The sequence below is a fragment of the Lactuca serriola genome, chromosome 8 (assembly GCF_051521515.1).
Source record: "Lactuca serriola cultivar US96UC23 chromosome 8, Lser_US96UC23_V15, whole genome shotgun sequence".
Classification (NCBI taxonomy): Eukaryota; Viridiplantae; Streptophyta; class Magnoliopsida; order Asterales; family Asteraceae; genus Lactuca; species Lactuca serriola.
Genome location: NC_136415.1, coordinates 101,579,371 through 101,598,327, shown reverse-complemented (window position 1 = coordinate 101,598,327; position 18,957 = coordinate 101,579,371). Strand labels below are relative to the sequence as shown.

At 43.0% G+C, this 18,957-nt stretch overlaps 1 pseudogene; it reads right to left on the bottom strand.

Annotated features, from left to right (window-relative positions):
* Positions 1 to 2,848: 2,848 nt before the first annotated feature.
* On the bottom strand, positions 2,849 to 4,578 carry LOC145069083 (AAA-ATPase At5g57480 pseudogene; annotated as a pseudogene).
* Between the last annotated feature and the right edge of the window lie 14,379 nt (positions 4,579 to 18,957).

Here is an 18,957-nt window from a genome sequence, read left to right as displayed (position 1 = left end):
TATATATATATATATATGTGTGTGTGTGTGTGTGTGTGTGTGTGTGTGTGTGTGTGTGTGTGTGTGTGTGTGTTTATATGTATCTTGTTTTACACGAATTTAATTTGTGTTTTATACATGTTTAAACATGTGAATTCTTGTTTGACACATTTAAAACAAGAAACACAACATGTAATTAATCTGTGTGACACGTTAAATGTCACGAATAAATCCATTTTTAACCGTGTTACACGAAACACATAATTACATGAATTTATACACGCACTACCCAATGCCATTTTTTAAGTTACGAAAACATAAATTTAATTCGTATGTATATGTGAATATATGTGCCACTTGTCTTTACATGTATATATGTGTTTATATATGCGGTTTATTACACAAATTTAATTTGTATCTTATATATTTTAAATATGTAAATTTTTGTTTAACACATGTAAGACACGAAAGATGAATTTAGAATTTGTGTCAATACAAATAGACACGGAACACAATTTTCTAAAACCCATACATAAAAAACTTGTGTCGTATCGGTCGTGTCATGTATCTAATTTTCGGGTCTAGTTGGTTCCTTGTAGACTAATTAATAAAAAAGAGGTTTTTATGGCTCTATAACGACTTGGTGGATGTTATGGTATTAGTGCAATTATATAGTCTTTAGTGATAAAAAAAAACAAAGAATTGGAATATTTTATATTCTAATTTTAGTCATTCGGCGTTTTAGTAGGAATCCGAAATTAATGTTTCATATGGCATTGGTGCTCCGACCCATGAAGTCGTTAATTGGGCAATTCCTCTAGGTTGTGAACCGACATCACTATCTTTCACCTACCTTGGGGTCCGGGTTGGAACAAATACGAATCGAAAGGCTTGATGAGATCCAATTTTGGTTAAATTAAAGTCAAAACTATCGATTTGGAAGGCAAAACCCTTTGCTTTGGTGGTCAAATTACACTTGATAAAGTTGTCCTTGGGAGTCTCCCCACATTCTATCTATCCATTTTTTGATTCCCCAATTAGAGTTACTAACTCACATGAAAAAATATATAGGCAATTCACTTTTTTTTTTGGGGGGGGGGGGGGGTGTCCCACTTATAATAATAGTATAAACTGGGTGGCATGGGAGAAGATTGCAGCTCTAAAGGCGGTAGGTGGATTGGGTATGGAATTCATACGTTCTTTGAACTTGGCATTGCTAACTAAATGGTTATGGCGCTTGAAGAGTGAACCCAATTCCCTATAAGCTAAGGTTATCGAGGGGTTACATAAACTAGATGGAGATCAGACTCGATTCTGTATAAGGAACCCTCGGATTGGCGTTTGGAAAAAATATTGTAAAGTGTAGAGACGAGTTGGAGAAGATCAATATTCACTTCGAGGATGTAATGTGACTAGGGGAGACAAGAGATACATGGGTATCATCGTTCATGTGGGATGGGAAATTTTGTGTGGCATCCCTCCACGATAGAATTGAAAGAGCCTCCTTTCCAGTATTCGACGATATCTTCCCATGGCTAAAAACGATTCCATTACAAGTCTCGAGCTTTGTGTGGAGGGTGAAACAAAATCGAATACCCTCGGCTGAAGAACTCAAGAACAGGGGCGTTGTAACGGAATCAACTACATGTAGCTTCTGTAGAGTTGTAGAGTGACGGAAGAAACAGGAGATCATATCCTAGCCTCATGCCCACTGGCAAAAGAAGTAATACATTCGATTCTCCAATGGTGCAACATACAGGCGATTGAGTTCCAATCAGTTTCAAACATCATCGATTTCGCCTCCAAATTGGGGTAGCTGCCCCAAAAAGAGGAAATCTTTAACAACGCTATTTTTCGGGACCCTATGGTGTTTATGGAGAGCCAAAATAATAGAGTCTTTAACAAGATTGATTCTGAATCGACGAGAGTAATTGCTTCTATGAAATCCCTAGCATATATATATGGGTAAAGCATAGAGGGAGCAGTGATAAAATAGATTGGGGTTCATGGAACACATCTCATTTTCTCTATTAATGAAACGTTGTAAAACATTCATCTCTACTAGCTGGCTACTTGCTGGTAGGGTGAATTTTATTAACAAAATGTCTTTTGTCAATTCAAAAAATAGAAAAAAAAAGACCATTTTGAATTGTATAATGATGTAATATTTTTTAGTGTTTGACTAGATACTTAATATATATATATATATGAATCATTAAATTAGTTATATGGTTCGGGTCGAGCACATTTTTATATATAAATTATTTAAATAAAAAGATAAAAGGTCAAAAATGGTATATTGGTTGTTTCGGAAGAAAAAAAAAAAGCTAAACCTTTATTTTAAACCGTATCCACGTAACAAATTCTTTATAAAGACCATCTATATGGTACTTTTTGTAAATGACAGAGACCACTTTGTAATTTTGTCAAATGGTTATGATATGATGAACCATTTTTGTTTCCCATTTTATTGCATCATCATTTGCCTTTCAAAACCACTCACTTTATTTGATGCATAAACGTAGTATATAAACTAATTAGGTAACACTAATTAACCATTAACTTTGTTTAAAAATTTCTATAATGAAAGAACAATATGAAATTTCTACCATTAATTAAGTAAAAGTATGTAACCATTAAGTTTGACCTAATGCTACTACGTATCAACTAGAATCATCTTATTATCTAATGTTTTTCTCCTTTTTTGGCACACAATATCAAACTCCATCAAAACTTGTCTTATTGTTGGATTTATGATCATCATGACTTTTATTATTTTTGTATTTGTTTGTTATTTTTATATCATAGCATTATATATTATATATTATATATATAATAAGAGAAAAAAGTTGAAAACTCCAGATCAGAATGAGGGGAAAGGGACGATGATCATATCAAATCTTGTTTTGCCTCACAGTTTTCCACTTCTCACTATCCCCACCAATCCCAGCTCACGAAATTTAATTCGTAAAAATTAAAATATTAAATTAACCCCATTATGATATTATCCTCTAATTCCTTTCCACCTTCCTCCACCACCAGCCGCCGCATCGCCACCTTCTTTTGGACTCTCCAACGCTCTCTTCTCCTCCTCCTCCGCCATCTCCTCCACGTCCGCCCGCAACCGCTGCAACCCACTTCTGTTTTTCTCAGCTCTTACCCTCAACACCTCCAGTAACTCCCTCAATGCCTTCTTGTTGTCTCGCCGGTTTTTTATCAAGACCTCGCTGATATCCGCCGGAGTCATCTCCGCAGCGTCGGTGACCTCCTCCAACCTCTGTAAGACCGTCGTCTCCACGTCGTCCGGCGTACACCCTAGGTAATTCTTTAGTAAAATTTTTAGCGACGGGAAAGAACAGTGGCTCATGAAGACGTGCATATCCATTCGCCCGCTTCGTAACAATGCCGGGTCAAGTTTTTCAATATGGTTCGTCGTGAACACAAATATTCTCTCCGATCCGCAGCACGACCATAACCCGTCTGTAAAATTCAATAAACCGGATAATGTTATGGAGTTGTTGGTCCCACTGGTTTCGATATCGCCGTCGACGAAAGTAGAAGAGTTCCTATCGCCGCCGCCGGTGGTGGTGGTGGTGGTTTCTTTGCGGTTTGTGAGATTTATGGAACAATCAATGTCTTCGATTACGATGATGGATTTAGAACTTGTCTTCATAAGCAACTTCCGGAGCTCCAAATTCGTCTGGACTTCAGTTAATTCAAGATCGTAAATGTCGTACCTAAGAAAATTTGCCATTGCAGCGATCATGCTGGATTTTCCGGTGCCGGGTGGACCATACAAGAGGTAACCGCGTTTCCAAGCGCGACCGGTGCGGGTGTAAAACGCCTGGCCGTCGGCAAAGTCTCGGAGATCGGACATGATTTCCGCTTTTTTCACCGGATCCATTGCCAGCGTCTCGAATGTGCTAGGATGCTTGAAAGGCACCGATTCCCATGGCTGTCCCCGGGAATCGAGCGATCCACCGCGAGAATTTGTGTACAGCAACCTGTCTTGATTTTTTCTTCGAATTTCGTTCGCTTTTTCGTTGATGAAATCGAGGTAGGATTCTAGGATGTAAGATTTATCCCTTTTGTTAATCCGGAGAGTGAACCCACGTTTCTCCTCCGGCAACGGCCGCCATGAAAACGTCTGGGACTGTCGTGGGGTAACGATGTGTTCCCAGACGACGGAGACCCCATTAAAAACGTCGGTGAGGCGGTCGTTGTGTGAGAGGCCGAAGGTAATTGCGGAGGAGTTGAGGCCGCGGGTGAGGGAGAGACGGTTGGAGGAGGTGGCTGAACATGAGGATGAGGCGGAGGAGGAGAGGTAGAGCTGGACGGCGTTGTAGAGCTCATTGGTGTTGACACCTTCGATCTCTGTGATATCGTAGTAGCAGTAGGAAGAGCAGCAGTTGAATAAACGTTGAAAGAGTTTTATTAAGGCGAAGCGGAGCTCCGGCGGGAATAAAGCGAGTAAGAGTGTTTGGGAGAAAGCCCAAACGCCCATTAGAGACGCCACCGTCGTCCAAAGCTCCTTCATCACCGGGTGCTGATGAATTTCCAGAGTGAAAGAAAAAGAGTTGTAGAGATGGTGAAAACGAAAGTCTTGGCTGTTGGGATTTATAGATTAAAGACAGTGATGTAATAAATATATTTTAATTTTTACATGTGAAAAATACTTTAATAAATACAGTATTTAGATTATTATCTAACAAAAGGGTAAACTAGTAAAGTAAATTATTAATGAGTGTACTGATCTTGGAATGTAGTATGGTTTAGTTCTCAAGGGTGTGAAGAATAATATTTTATGGATCATTAATTTATATTTTTTGTTGGGATAAAATTATTCATAATGAAACCATGAGCTAAAAATAGACTGTGCATCATACCAACCAATTAAAACGACAGTCACTTAAATAAGTGCTTAATTTGCAAGTGGCATTAAATTAGGAAAACTAAGTACGGTAGCCTAACTCTTCTTTTAGTAAGAATTTTAGTTCAAAATCCGAGAGGAAATCCTTGTAGTTGTAGCCGTAACAGACAATTGATGTATAGCACTAATCTTAGTCGACTAAACGTAGCCGCCTTTCACACGAAAGCTATTCACTATGTGCAATATGAGGAAACACATCTAGGATAAGACATGTACTAAGGAGCTCGACATGTTGTACCTTTGGCGAGCAAAGCGTTAATGACAAATATATATGATACTGTATTCAATATGCACTTTGGGTGATTTTCCAGAAAACAACTTTAACATTCATGTGATCTCTTTTGTTTTTTTCCATGTTTACGGAAGAAGACGTGTATTTGAGAAACGTTTACCCGTCAGAAAGGAAAATTGCTCAAAAAGTACTTTTGTAGAAAAACAAACGAGACCTCACTTTTCAAGTATGAGTTGATTTCATGAAATATTGAGGGTTGAGTTTTTGGTTAAGCACGAAGCGACTTGTGAATGTTGCGACACTTACCATGTCGATAAGTAGCAGCGTGACCATGTATTGGTTGTGATGCGAAACCATCACCACCCAAAAGCCTAGGTACCGGGCATTGAGCCATATTTAATGGTGCTAACTTTTTTGGTTTCATATTATTCTTCATCTCCACTTCTAAAACATCCATTGTAAAACTTTAGCCTCCTTTACAAGTGTTCTTGAGTTTTGTTGCATTGGAAGTGTGTTTTGAAGAAGAAGATCAAGGTCCTTGGTGCAAGAGAGTCCTCATAAGCTTCCTTATTCTTTTCGGGACCATTTGTGATAATAAAGATCATTGGTTCATGTGTTTGATGCTTAAATATAAGTCTTACAGGGGATTTTGGCCCATTTTATCCATTTAGGCTTGATGTTCTTGGGATTTGAGCAATCTAAATTGGAATTAGAGTTGGCAAAAATCGATCCAACCCACCAACCCATCTCAAAATTAGTAGGTTGGGTTGAGATTTTCAACCCATTTAAATTAAATGAGTCAATCCGTCTAACCCATTTAATTATATATGTTGGGTTGAATAAAAGTTATCAACCCGTTTTCAACCCACCAACCCATTTAACTTTAATATATATTTAACTAGTTTATAACCTGTGGGAACCACGGGTTATAAAATTAATTAAACTTTCATAATAAAAATTTATAATTATTAATCAATTATTTTAAATAAATCATTTTAAATAAAATATTAATTAAGAGAATATCAAATTTTTAAAGTTATTATAACTTCAAATTTAACATATAATTAGAAAATATAAAATTTTGAATTTTGAAATAAGTTGCCTAATATATGACCGTGACATGATATTAATGAGGAGTTGTATTAGAGTGACACTTGACAAAAGAAGATTAAAACTATTTTATTTATTATAATAGGGATTTAACAATTATTTAAATATTACCATGTATTAATCTAAGTATACTTTATAAATTAAAATGTTGTATTGTTATTTATTTATCTTTTAAAATGCAATCCTAATTTTTCTCTTTTTTATTTGCGCCGACAACACTAGTCACTCTTCAAAATCACTTCGAAATTACATACTTTTAATGTTATTTGAACAATTTCTTTGTATTTATGAATTAGGATTATGCTTTTATTATAGTTTAAAAGTTTATTTAAGTTTGGAACTAATTTAAGTGGTGTAATCTTTAGTTATTTTATTTACTTTTTTATTTTAAATGGGTTAACCGATTTATATAATAGGTTGGGTTGGGAATTACATAAACGGGTCAACCTGATGACAACTCATTTATCTGAAAGATTGGGTTGGGTTGGAAATATCCACCCATTTAAATAAAAAGGTTGGGTTGGGTTGAAATATTCAACCCACTTAATAAATAGGTTGAACCCGAATCCAACCCAGGTCGACCCATTGCCAGCTCTAACTGGAATGATCTTTTGGACACCTTGGAGTACAAAAGGTGTGTGCATGGGTTCCCTTTGAACCATGCACAAGTGTTTGACTATTTTGAGCTTATCTTGATTTAGGGTTAGAGATTGTGAGTGGTCAAGCCTTGGATCTAGATAAAGTTGAAAACTTTATCCATTATGATCCTTAGAAGATTAAGATATGAAGTTCTGAGCTTTGGACTTTAGAGATTAAGAGCTTAATGTAAGAATGATGTTTTTACCGATTTTTGCAACACTACCATTAGGGTGTCGCGACTGTTTTGACTTGTAATGTTCGCAACGTGACCAAGGAGTTGGTCGTGGAGCGTTAACCGTTGACTCACTAAAGTTTTGACTTGTAATGTTCGCAACGTGGCCAATTGACCGTTGACTTTTTAACTAATTGACTTTTGGTCAAACTTTAAGGTTTGAGCTGTAGATTGAAGGTTGGCCTTTGGTTTCTATCTAGGTGGTTCGTAAGACTGTTTCTTACGAGGTAATGTGCGTGGTTGCGATTCTCAGCTTCTCATTCAGGTGAGTTATCTCACTATAGTATGTTTTACTGTATATATCCTTAGTACGATAAGATGTAGTGGTATTGTCGTATGCTAATTAGGCAAGCAGGCTAGTATAGTCTTTTGCTTGTTGATTGTTTGATTATATGATACGTCAAAATATTATACGGTGAGTTGATGATGGAACAACACCGGAGCTATGAGCCGAGTGTAACGCCCCGATCCTCAGGTATTAATTAATTAATAATTTCTGGATAAAGCTCTACTCGACGAGTTGGTCGACCTACTCGTCGAGTAGCAGCGGGGTGAGAACACGTGTTTAGTGACCTACTCGACGAGTCCACTATTGGGACTCGGCGAGTAGGAGCTGGCAGATGAAACCCTAAATCTCGGGGTTTTCACCCTTATTTAAAGGAGCCTCAGCCTCCTTTGGGCCTCCTTATAGTCTTTAAGAGCCCTTGAAACCCTAATTCATGTGTGTGTGCCTTGGTATAGGTTTGAAGCTTGGAAAAGAGGATCTTGGAGGAAGGAAGCTAAGAGTGAAAAGGAAATTGAAGCAAGAAAGGAGTGGGAAGCGGGTTTTGCCTCAGCTAGCATCGTTTGAAGGTATCAAAGTACCATTCTTACTTCCGTTTCTTCCCTTTTGTTGAGTTCTAGGGCTTTTTATGGATTTTCAAGTTGGGATGTTGAGCTATGGGCTAGATCTGAAGTTGTAACTTCAGATCTGGACCCTCCTTGGATGCTAGAGTCATAAAGTTGTTGTATTGGTTGTGGTTGAAGTCCCTCTTGGACTAGAAGCTCCATTAAGAACTTAAAATAGACATTTGGAGCCTTTATAACCATGCATGCACGTAAAGTTTGCAACTTTACGTGGTAAGTATGCCCTAGAAGCTTGGATCTCTGATTTGGAGTCGCTGCATGGCTCAAAACAAGTCTGTATGGAAAGAGGATTGGATAGACTCGGCGAGTCGCAAGAATGAACTCGGCGAGTCACATGAAGATGGTCATTGAACTCGGCGAGTGGGATGAACAACTCGGCGAGTCCGATGAAGATCACCATAGAACTCGACGAGTTGAAGAACAACTCGGCGAGTCGGATGGCTTTTCCCTAAGATATGCATGCGTGTGTACCCGTGGAGTGGCAAGGAGGAAACTTGATGGGTGACCTTAAGGATTGATTAGGATTCAAAGGAACTTAACGAGTCATTCCGATGACTCGACTAGTTGGAATGTGTTCCATGGACTCGGCGAGTGGCCGAGTGTACTCGGTGAGTTGAGGTCAACATGGACTGTTGACCTTGACTAAGGATTTTGACCTTGATCAGGAATCACTAAGAGGTTATGGGGTGTCTCATAAGAGTGAGAACTTATGAGTATATTGTGCTATGGTTATAGGTGGTGGAGCCGGTGTCAAGTGATCCGATAGTTGGAGTTTGCTTTTCGAATCGACATCTGCAAGGTGAGTTATCCTCACTATATCGATAGGTTCTATGACACCAAGGCCGACCCTTTATGATTTACATCCTGGTTTAGGACGGTTGCTTTGTTATTGCCATGTTAGATTACATCCTGGTTTAGGATGGGTGTTATGTTGTTGCTATGTTAAAATTCATCCTGTTTAGGATGGTTGTTATGCTAGAGATAGGTTAGATCGGTTGTCATGGTATGCTACATATGCTTCTGATCTGTTAGATCGAAATCAGGATAGATAATATGTTATGCGTTTATGATCCGTAAGGATTGGTATGTTGGTGACCTGTTAGGTCGATGCTCTAATTACAAGTGAAACTCTATGATTGATGGTAAATGAGATAGATATGTTTGTTATGTGTATGTGTCAGTATATGATAGTATGCGTACATGGTTAGTTGCATGTTGGTTGGGTTGAGGCGGTCCTGCTTTGTGCTAAAGGCCAACACACCCTCTGAGCGGTCCTGGGAGACTACAGACCCACGCGGCGGACCAGTCATGCTGAAGGCTCGGGATAGATTCAGTTAGACTGTAGGCCCAGGAGGGCGGACCAGTCCGGCCGATGGCCCAATATGTATGCTGTTTGATTGATCGTTATGGCTATGGTTTCTGCCAGTGTGGTATTGGTATTTTGGGGGTAGCTCACTAAGCCCTCGGGCTTACAGTTTTCAGTTTATTGTTTCAGGTACTTCAGGAGAGCGATTGAAGGCAAAGGCATGACCGTACCGCTCCTCATCCTCATGATCTATTTTGGGACACTCTGATGATAAACGAATTGGAAATGTTTTGTAAAACAATTACTATTTGACTCTTTTGTTAGTATTAAAAGTTTAAATTTAGCATAAATTTTATGGATGTTACACTAAGATACCCACTGTCGATGACTAGAATGGCAATGGAGTCGTTGGTCATTGGGCAGATTTACACTGGAGTCGAGAGCCTTTTTTGTATGGTGGGTCGACAATAGAGTCGGGAGCCTTGTTTGTATGAATTGTATATGTATTGTAGTATGTGGTATTTTGAGGAACCCACTAAGATTAATGCTTACAATTATCGATTTAAATGCTTTTAGGTAGTTCTAATGATTGAGGCAACGACACGACGTGACTATACACAACTCTGATGATATATTATTACTCTATTTTAGAAACTATGTTTTACATTGTTGAATAAATGGGTTTTATATTGCTTTTAAAAACAAAGTTTGACTTTATAGTCTATCTTGAAAAATTAAAATTGTGGATTGAAATTTGGTGTAACACTCCAAAAATCAAATAAATTTGAAATTTTCAAAATCAACCATTTAACATCATTGTTTACAAAAGATTCATTGTTTCCAATAACATAGTTTCAAAATCAAAGTTTCCTAAGACCCAAATCCATAAAAACAAAAAGTCATGCATGATCATGCCTTTGTTTTCCCATGTTCCTCTGATGTACCTGAAACCATAATATAAAATTGTAAGTCAAAGCTTAGTGAGATCCCCGAAAGTAACACCACACAAACATATAATCAAACAAATAACAGGTCGACAAGCTCCTTGTTGGATTACCACTGGACTACAACCTAACGGTTGGAATGCCCTGTCCCACAACGTTACGGTTGGAATGTCCAATACATAACAGGTCCACAACCTCCTGGTTGGATTACCCCCGACCCACAACCTTCTGGTTAGAATTCCCAATACATAACGGGTCCAAAACCTCCTGGTTGGATTACCCCCGGCCCACAACCTTCTGGTTGGAATGCCCCGGTCTGTTGACTTACATCACAAAGCAGTACAGTCTCAACCCTACCATACCATGTTGATATGTGCATAACAAATAACATATATCCAATAACAGATTATCATATAACCAGTTAACATACTAGTAGTGTGACAACGGTCAATTTTGGTGAAACAAAGTCAAAAAAAGTCAACCAGGTCAACTCACCTCCTATGAGAATTTTAGGAGAAATGTGATATTCACTAATGTTACTAATGTAGTACTATTGACAAGTTATAATGCAAAGCACCTCTCTTGTTGCCAATTATTGAATACAAACCCTAATTAGGGTTAGTAACGTAACAATTCGATAATTCAACTTTATATTATTTAGGTATAAATAATATTCATAACACAATGTAGTTGAGTTCAAAAACCTTATACTATATGAAAAATTCATAACAAATGTTACATATACAAATTTTTGGTGAACTCGTCACCAGATGCGACAGATTCTATACCCGCCTTAAACACTCAAACGTTAACGAAAAGGATTAGGTATTATCCTAACTTTCGTGCAATGTGTTATTAATTTTGATGATAATGATTTTTTTAATAATTTGAATTTAAATGTGTAGCACCTATTCCCTGGTATGTAAGATATATCTGAGTATTTTGTATTTTGGCCTTGGACTCGGCGAGTTGGAGGCCCGACTCGCCGAGTAGAGACGAGACTTGGGACGCGGTTAAGTTGGCGACTCGGCGAGTCCATATTATGGACTCGGCGAGTCCACACTGTCTGATGAAACCCTAATTTCCAAGGGTTTGCACCCTATTTAAACGACCATTTGCGCCCCAACTCCGCCCCATTCACCCTCAGAGCCCTACCCCCTCATTCAAAGCTTTATTCCTTGAGAGTTTGAAGCATTCCTAGTGTGTTTTGAAGTTTTGGAGAAGGGAGAAGAGTGGATCAAGAAGAAGAAGAGGAGGTCAGCCATCTTTGAGCAATCTCAGAGTTTCCCTTGAGGTAAAACTCGATTTCCCCCTCTGTTTTCATGCTTATTGTTCCTTATAACTCCATTAAAGCCCTTTTGATCCATTTCTAAGCTTATGTATGCTTGTGGACTCGTAATAAGTTGGGTAACTCCTAGATCTAGGTGAGATCGAGCTCCAGGAGCTTGGATCTACTGCCTTTATGGACCCATGTTGCATGTACACCCTAGATCTACCCTTTTTAGTGAATTTTGAGCCCTAAAACCCTCATTAGTGAGTATCTACACGTAAAGTTGGAAACTTTACGTGTTATTCATGCTCTAGGAACCCAGATCTGTGGATAACATAAGCTGGATTCAAGCAAAATCGACCATTTAGAGACTGCATGGTAACGACTCGGTGAGTCGTTCATCTAACTCGGCGAGTCTGCTCGCGAGTCTCTGAGTTTGTCCCCTTTTCGTGGTGTCGAGTAGAGTAGTGAGTCACGGGGTGTGACTCAGTGAGTTGGAAGTCGGACTCATCCATGAAGGAACTCGGCGAGTCATTGCCCTGACTCGGCGAGTTCAAGGCAATCTTCTTAGATCAAGAACAGACTCGGCGAGTTGTTCATACAACTCGGCGAGTCTCAGCATAAGTGTTCATTGATGAAGATGAACTCGGCGAGTTGTTCATACAACTCGGCGAGTAGGATGAAGGACTTGAACATCAGTTTGGAAGGAGAACTCGTCGAGTCAACGCCTAACTCGACGAGTAGAGACGGGATCCAGGTCAGTCGATTGGACAGGAACTCGGCGAGTTGGGGAGCCAACTCGGCGAGTCGGGTTAACTGAAAGTTGACTTTGACTTTGACTTAGGGCATGATTAGGGGTAAAATGGTCATTTTACCCAAAGGGCAGTTAGCAGTGTTTGATTGAGTATGTTGTGGGAATTACAGCCGGAGGATTTCTGGAGCAGCAGCAGCAGTAGTAGACAGTCAGTTCCCGATCAGATCAGCAGCTACTTCGAGGTGAGTTACCTTCCAGTAGCGGTGGGTCTACGGACACAATGCCGGCCCACCAGTAGGAGTTGTATGTAGATGATTGTCTCTGTGATATTCATCTAGGGATTACTACTACCTGTGTTATGTTTATGTGCTACTATGATATGATGCTATGTGCTAGTGGCAGTAGGGGGAGATAGTCCCCGAGATATCAGGTCGGTAGGGCCGAAGGGGTAGTCATACCCAACCATGATAGATAGATTCTGATATTGTGATACATGTTATGTGGTAGTAGTAGGGGGAGAAATAGTTCCCCAGTATCTGGTCGAGAGGACCGAAGGGGAGGCCAGCACCCATATATGCTAGGCAGTATCCGGTCGAGAGGACCGAAGGGGTAGGTCGGGCACCCAGATATGCCTGACAATATATGTATGTTATGTGATTATATGGTATGTGGTGCAGTGGGGGAACTCATTAAGCTTCGTTCTTACGGTTTTCAGTTTTGGTTTTCAGCTACCTCTACTTCAAAGGGGAAGGAGTCGGTGCGGTAGCGTCCTATCACACACACTCTTGTTTCCGCAGTTATGAGTTTATTCTGGGATTGATACTCTGATATTTTGGTTGTTCAAATGTTGTGGATTTCAAATTTGGTTTTCGATGTGAAATGGTTTAATTAAACAGTGTTTTAATGTTTCTAAGTAATGTTTTAAAAACGAAATTTTTGGACGTGAAAATTGGGTTGTTACAAGTTGGTATCAGAGCCCTGGTTTGAGGGATTCGAACACACCTTCGGGGGTGTCTGAACTCAAATCGAGGGGTCAAAAGATTTTGAAAAAGAAAACGTTTTCTAAAAGGTCAAGTAAAGTATTTTAATAAGAAACGAAGTATGTGATGTGCGCAACCGGCCGAGCTCAAGTAAGTATTCACCAAAGTACCCATACAAGCTTATGTTGTGTTTATCAGTTTCAGTAGAACAGCATGCTAGAATAGGACTAAGGATCTAGTAGTGATGCCTTATGTGCCTGCTTTATGTGCTTCAGTGTATGAAAATTGCATGCTAGAATCGAGTAGACAACAGTAGGATAGCCGGATAGGTTATGCCTGATAGTATGAGTTTAGCTCTGTATGCTAGATCAGTTTCTCTCTATGAGAGCGGATTTGCTTGAGATTGTTCCCTTAGTTCGAATGCTGCTTGCTTTGTGCTTTGTGGGACTCTCAGTGGTGGGAGTTAGCCATTAGGTGAATACGTCACGTCACATGTGATCAGGGTTGAATAATCTTAGAGTGTTGGGTTTGGCCCTATTGTGCAGCTCTCGTTTGAGTCTAACCGTTGTAGGGATGAGCCTGTTACTCGAAGGATTATCCGAGCCTCACCACATGTGATGGTATTCAGGTAATGGTTAATTGGCACTACTAAGAGTCCTTCAGCAGCTAAGGACCTGGTAAGGTGGAGCCTGAGATTTCCCTAGGGCAAGCCTAGGATGAGTATAGCAGTGATCAGCCATAGTGGAAGGGATCTGGAGGAGTCGAGGCAGTCCTTGAAGAAGGTACGGATAGATGTGGAAGGTAGTATGGGCCCGTACTACTGAAAGCAGAGGATCCGTACCCGAACCAAGGAAGGCCAAGACAAGACCAGGGAACTTGTAAGTAGTTGTCATCCCTCAAGAAGTATCAGTGTCACTAATGATTGTTATTATGTATTGCAGAATGGTGGTACTTCGATCGAGGCCGATAGATGGCAGTTCAGGAGAGGGGTCAGGTTCGGGATCAGGTTCCGAGCCGGTAGATGAGGGACTACGTGAGTTCATCGTGTCAGAGATCACCAGGGGTATCCTTGAGTTGACCCCCATTATCTTCAGGTCGATCAAGGAAGGGGTCATCGAGTTGATGGAGGATCACCTTAGGGCGTTTAGGAGTGACATGGCATCTGGCCAGTCGGGATCTCGCACGCTGTCCTTTAAGGACTTCAGGGGCAGTGTTGCGCCGGATTTCCATGGGGTGAAAGACCCCATTGCTGCCAGGAGATGGATTGCGGACATCGAGTCCGTACAGTTGACTAGCTTCTGCCCCGAGGGGTCGAAGGTGAGGTATGTAGCAGGGTGTTTACGAGACTGAGCTCGAGATTGGTGGGAGTCAGTGGGTGACTCGTTGGGAGCCTCAGCTATTGAGGCTATGACCTGGTTGGACTTTGTGACCAGGTTCAGGGCAGAGTTTGCGCTGGCTATCGAGCTTCAGCAGCTGGCCAGGGAGTTTTTGGACATGAGACAGACGACGGAGACTGTGGCGGAGATCACCGCCAAGTTCCGGGAGAGGACACTGTTGGTGCCCTAATATGCGGGCGATGAGGACATGAGGAGGACCCGCTATCATGACATGCTCCGGGCTGATATCCGGGAGCACGTTAGTTTTTCAGCTTGCCCCACCTTGGACTCTATGATTGCCATGGCGAGGGAGAGGGAGATAGATTTGGAGCACATCCGGAAACGGAAGGCAGAGGAGGGACAGCCAGGAGGGGCTTCGGGGAAGAAGCCCAAGGGATCAGATTTGGGGCCAAAGGGCCAACAGGGACGGGGCCACTGCAGGAAATACGGCAAGTCGCACGAGGGGGCGTGCAGGTTGGGATCATCAGGCTGCTATAAGTGCGGCAAGTATGGGCACTATAGCAGGGATTGCACTGCTCCGGCAGTAGTTATTCAGACGTCTGAGTTGCTGTGTTTCCACTGCAACCAGAGGGGCCACAAGAAGGCCAATTGCCCCCAGTTGACAGCATCAGCGCCGGTGAAGGCGCCAGCTCCAGCGACCCTGCAGATCACAGATGGCCAACAGGGCAAGGCAGAGGCTCCAGTGGTGAGGAGCCGGACATTTCAGTTGACCGCCAAGGAGGCACGCGCAACACCCGATGTGGTGACGGGTATGATTCTTTCCCTTTCATTTATTTATATGATGTTATGATATTGATATGTGCTCGGTGTATGTATATATGTGTTAAGATCATTCCATGTGAACGGTATCCCAGTTCAGGTGTTGTTCGACTCAGGTGCTACCCGATCATTTGTTTCCCTTGCGCTTAGCAAGAAGTTTCCTGAGTCTTCGGGCATGTTGGATTGCCCTTTGGAGGTGGAGATTGCCGACGATCGATCGGTTCGGGCGTCATCAGTATTCAGAGATTGTGTTCTGAGGTTATTCGAGGAGCGCTATTTGGTGGATCTGGTTCCTATTCCGTTAAGTGGGAACAAGGTGATTATAGGCATGGATTGGTTGAGCCCTAATGGGGCGGTGATAGATTGCGCACAGCAGCTAGTACGAGTCAGGACCCCAGGTGGGGGGGGGGGGGGGGGGGGGAGCTAGTGATTCATGGCGAGAGGCCGCAGTGTGGACCTGCAGTATGTTCAGCAGCGAGGGCTAGACGCTACCTTCAGTAGGGATGCGCAGGATACGTCGTGTACGTGATGGATACCCGGGAGGCGGGTAAGGCGACAGTAAGCGAGGTTCCGGTGGTGTGAGATTTCGCAGATGTCGTCTCAGAGGAGCTTCCTGGGATACCTCCGGAGCGACAGGTGGAGTTTAGGATTGACCTCGTTCCTAGTGCGGCTCCGATAGCCAAGGCACCGTATCGGTTCGCTCCTCCCGAGATGCAGGAGTTGTCTACGCAGCTGCAGGAGTTGCTAGACAAGGGATTTATTTGTCCGAGCAGTTCACCCTGGGGAGCCCCGATCCTGTTTGTGAAGAAGAAGGATGGGTCGCATCGGATGTGCATAGACTGTCGGGAGCTGAATAAGGTAACGGTGAAGAACCGTTACCCACTCCCGAGGATTGATGATCTCTTTGACCAACTTCAGGGAGTGTCTTGGTTTTCCAAGATCGATTTGCGTTCAGGATACTATCAGATGAGGGTCAGAGAGGAGGATGCGCAGAAGACCGCGTTTCGGACGCGCTATGGCCATTATGAGTTCGTGGTGATGTCGTTTGGGCTCACCAATGCTCCTGCCGCATTCATGGACCTCATGAACCGCGTATGCAGACCGATGTTGGATCGGTATGTGATAGTTTTCATTGACGACATCTTGGTTTATTCCAAGACACAGGAGGAGCATGAGGAGCATCTAAGGGAGGTATTGGAGACCCTGAGGAGGGAGAGCTTGTATGCCAAGTACTCCAAGTGTGAGTTTTGGTTGCGCGAGGTGCAATTTCTCGGACACCTTGTCAACCAGAATGGGATTCTGGTCGATCCGGCCAAGGTCGAGGCCGTGATGAGGTGGGAGGTTCTGAAGTCTCCATCTGAGATTCGAAGTTTCCTAGGATTGGCAGGCTACTATCGGAGATTCATTCAGGATTTCTCCAAGATTGTCGTACCCCTGACACGGCTGACGAAGAAAGTCGTAGTCTTTCGGTGGGGACCCGAGCAACAGGCTGTGTTTGAGACGTTGAGACAGAGATTGTGCGAGGCGCCAATCTTAGCCCTGCCAGAGGGCGTAGAGGATTTTAGTGGTTTACTGTGACGTGTCCATTTCAGGGTTGGGCGCGGTACTGATGCAGAGGGGGCATGTCATTACCTACGCCTCGAGGCAGCTCAAGCCTCACAAGGCGAACTACCCGACGCATGATTTGGAGTTGGGGGCGGTGGGTTTTGCCCTCAAGGTTTGGCGGCATTACCTCTACAGGGTTCGATGTACCATCTACACGGACCACAAGAGTTTGAGGTACCTCATGGATTAGCCGAATCTGAACATGAGGCAACGTCGGTGGTTGGACGTGGTAAAGGATTATGATTGCAAGATCCTCTACCACCCGGGGAAGGCCAACGTGGTGGCCGATGCGCTTAGCCGCAAGGCGGCGCCGATCAGGGATATTTGCATGAGGATGACCGTAGTGACTCCCCTATTGGAGCAAATTCGGGAGGCTCAACGGGAGGCTATCAAGGAGGAGCATCGGAAGAGCGAGCGTGTGGTGGGTCAGGTTTCCTCCTTCGATTATGATAGCCGAGGACTATTGACACTACACCTTAGGGTGTGGGTGCCATATCACGGAGGCGTGCGTCAGATCTTGATGGAGGAGGCGCATAAATCTCGATTCTCTATCCATCCGGGGACAACGAAGATGTATAGGGATCTTCGTCTAGATTATTGGTGGCCCTGCATGAAGCGGGATGTGGCTTGGTACGTCGAACGGTGCTTGATCTGCAGGAAGGTCAAGGCCAAACATCAGAGACCGCATGGCAAGATGCAGCCGTTGGACATCCCGTTGTGGAAATGGGAAGATATCACGAAGCTTCCCAGGACCGCACGTGGAGTAGATTCGATTTGGGTCATCGTGGATCGGTTGACCAAGAGTGCTCATTTTATTCCGATTCAGGAGAGCATATCGACCGAGAAATTGGACGACATCTATATTAGGGAGATTGTGGCGCGGCACGGGGTGCCAGTATCGGTTATCTTGGACAGGGATGTGTGTTTTACTTCTAGGTTTTGGAAGAGGTTTCATGAGGAGTTGGGCACTCGTCTGCATTTTAGCACCGCATTTCACCCCAGACGGATGGTCAGAGCGAGCGGACCATCCAAACTTTGGAGGATATGTTGCGGGCATGCGTGCTAGATTTTGGTGGTAGCTGGGATACCTATCTTCCCTTGGCTGAGTTCTCATACAACAACAGCTACCACGCGAGTATCGACCGCCCTCCATTCGAGATGTTGTACGGACGGAGGTGCAGGACCCCGATATGCTGGGGAGAGGTTGGTCAGAGGGTCATGGGGAGCACCGAAGTGGTGCTCAAGACTACCGAGAGGATTCAGCAGGTTCAGAGCAGGCTTCAGACCGCACAGAGTCGGTAGAAAAGTTACGCCGACAAGCGCCGATCCGACCTAGAGTTCCAGGTTGGGGATATGGTTCTCCTGAAGGTGTCGCCTTGGAAAGGCGTCATTCGATTCCGGAAGCGGGGCAAGTTGGGCCCGAGATTTATCGAACCGTTCAGGGTTGTAGCCCGGGTGGGCAAGGTGGCGTATAGGCTGGATCTGCCAGTCGAGCTCATCCAGATCCACAGCACTTTCCATGTTTCTCAGCTGCGGAAGTGCCTAGTGGACGATTCAACAGTAGTGTCGATAGAGGATATACAGGTTGATGAAAGCCTGAATTACATTGAGCGCCTAGTCGCAATCCTCGACAGGAAGTCTAAGGATTTGAGGAACAAGCGAGTGGAACTCGTGAAGGTGCAATGGCAACACCGGAAGGGATCGGAGTGGACTTCGGAGCCGGTGGAAGAGATGATGGAGCATTACCCCGAGCTATTTCAGGATCGAGTAGCAGACTTCGAGGACGAAGTCTAAAATAAGTGGGGGAGATTTGTAGCACCTGGTTCCTGGTATGTAAGATATATCTGAGTATTTTGTATTTTGGCCTTGGACTCGGCGAGTTGGAGGCCCGACTCGCCGAGTAGAGATGATACT